The sequence below is a fragment of the Gavia stellata genome, unplaced genomic scaffold, assembly GCF_030936135.1.
Source record: "Gavia stellata isolate bGavSte3 unplaced genomic scaffold, bGavSte3.hap2 HAP2_SCAFFOLD_1113, whole genome shotgun sequence".
NCBI lineage: Eukaryota > Metazoa > Chordata > Aves > Gaviiformes > Gaviidae > Gavia > Gavia stellata.
In genome coordinates, this window is record NW_026777140.1 from 7,501 (window position 1) to 10,000 (window position 2,500).

Consider the following 2,500-nt stretch of genomic DNA (forward strand, 5'->3'; position numbering starts at 1 on the left):
TACCGGGCTCCGGCGCCGGCCGCCACGTCTACCGGGCTCCGGCGCCGGCCGCCTCGTCTACCGGGCTCCGGCGCCGGCCGCCTCGTCTACCGGGCTCCGGCGCCGGCCGCCTCGTCTACCGGGCTCCGGCGCCGGCCGCCTCGTCTACCGGGCTCCGGCGCCGGCCGCCTCGTCTACCGGGCTCCGGCGCCGGCCGCCTCGTCTACCGGGCTCCGGCGCCGGCCGCCTCGTCTACCGGGCTCCGGCGCCGGCCGCCACGTCTACCGGGCTCCGGCGCCGGCCGCCACGTCTACCGGGCTCCGGCGGGACTTGGTCGCAGTTCTCGAGCTGAACGGTAGACCTGTTTGCCGCGCCGCTCGCGGGGACGTGACCAAGGGGTCGCTGTGTCGCGCTGCCTCCAGTTACGTCATCGTAACAGGCAGCGTCATTGGCGGGCCTCCCCGGCGGGAGGAGTTAGCGCTCTTGGAGTTCGCAGGGGCTGTGGACTTAGTGGTACGTTCTATATGCGCGAGCGGTGGCTCGCGGGCAGGGCAGTAGGAGCGCGACTCGACCCGCGCGGCTGGGGCGCTTGGCGGCCGTTGTGGCGGTTGCCTCGGCGTGTTTGGCCGTTTTTCCGCCCGTTCGGGACGGTTGCCCGCGCGGCCGATGGCGGCCGAGGCCCATGCTGGTCCGTGGTGAGGCACCGGAGATGCTCGTGAAGCATGCCGGCTGCTGCCGCGCTCGCGAGCGCCCGGGGACGGGGGGACGGGCGCGCGGCGCAGTCGTGCCTCGGCTTTTTGGGCTTTTTGCGGTTGTTCCCCCTCCCTCTTCCTTCTCCGGCCCTAAGCTGGAGCCCGCGAGGCAGGCCGGCAAGAGCGTCGCAGCCGGTCCCGGTGGCTGGCAGCCCGAGCGCAGTGCGTCAGGGAGTCGGGAGGTGTGCCTCGCGCCTCCGGTGGCCTTACTCCCTGGCTCCAGAAACACCCGCCAACGGCACGGGTGAGGCGTGGCGTGTGGCGTCTCGTCTGCCCGTTTTTTGGGTGGCTTTTTGTGTTTTCCCCGTCCTTTTTTCTTTCCCCCCCCCCCCCCGGCTTTTCTCCGGCCTCTCTCTCCCTCTGCAGGGCGAGTGGTATCATCCTGCTGGGCGGGCGTAGACGGGCGACCGGCGGCGGTCGTGCCGGTGCTCTCGAACGCGGGCAAAGCCCGGCGACCGGCGGCGGTCGGTACCGGTGCTCTCGAACGCGGGCAAAGCCCGGCGACCGGCGGCGGTCGGTACCGGTGCTCTCGAACGCGGGCAAAGCCCGGCGACCGGCGGCGGTCGGTGCCGGTGCTCTCGAACGCGGCAAAGCCCGGCGACCGGCGGCGGTCGGTGCCGGTGCTCTCGAACGCGGCAAAGCCCGGCGACCGGCGGCGGTCGGTGCCGGTGCTCTCGAACGCGGCAAAGCCCGGCGACCGGCGGCGGTCGTGCCGGTGCTCTCGACCGCCGAAGGAGCGCGTGGAGTCGCAGGTGTGCTGCGGCCTTCCAGCGTTCCCGTTGACGTCGCTCAAGGGACTCGTTGCACGGAGCGGGTGGCGCCGGCGGCACCTGTCCCGGTCCCCCTCCTTCGACCGCTGCAGAGCCGCAGGCAGCGCGCGCCGAGGCGTCCCCGGGTGCCCTCCCGGGGGGTGGCGCTGGGCGTGTGCGGCCGTCGCTGTCCCAGGAGCGTGGCCTCGGCTTTTCCGCCCTCTCTCCCCTTCAACCGATCGATGAGGCTTTTCGGGTCGCGTCGGAAAGGGCCCCCGGCGGGCCGGCTCTTCCGTGCTCCCTGGAACGGGGAGGCACGGCGGTGTCCGGTGGTCAGGCAGGGTGGTCTCCTTTCCCGTTCGCTTCCCGTGGTGTGGCTGTGAGGTGTTGCCCTCGTCCCCCCCCGAGCGAAGGGGGCCGTGGCGATGGCGGCGGGGCGCGTGCCTCGCCGCGTCCCGTGGCCCCCCCCCCCTCCCCGTTGGGCGGGGTTCCTGGGGCGGCTTCTTCACCGAACGGGGCTGTGTGACGGCCGCGTGGCCCCGCGAGCTCTCAGGTGTCCGCAAACGACGCGAGGCGCCGGCGCCAGCCTCGGTCCGGGTACCCGTGGGTGCCGGCCGCGAGCAGCGCTGGGCGGTGGGGCGGCCTGAGCCAAGAGACTGGGGCGAGCGAGCGAGCGTGGGGCTGCACCTGCCCGGGTGGGCCCCCCGAGGGGTCGCGCGTGCGGTGGGGGGGGCGTTCCCCGCTGCCGCCGCTGCGACGGCGTCGGCTCTTCGTGCCGCACCCCCGCCCGCTGCGGAGCGAGCCGCCCCGGCAGGGGCCGCGGTCGCGGGGTGGCGCCCGCCCCGGCGGGTCGCTGTCTCCTCTAGCACGTCCGGTGCTCCCGCGGCAGGCAGGGGAGCCGAGTGCCTTCTCGCGGTCTCCCGCCGTCGACGGGCCTGCGAGCTGCAGGCGGGGGCCGGCCGTAGGGGGCGGGTCAGTCCCGGCCGGCCGATGCCGCGCGGAGCGGGTCGCGTGCGGGCT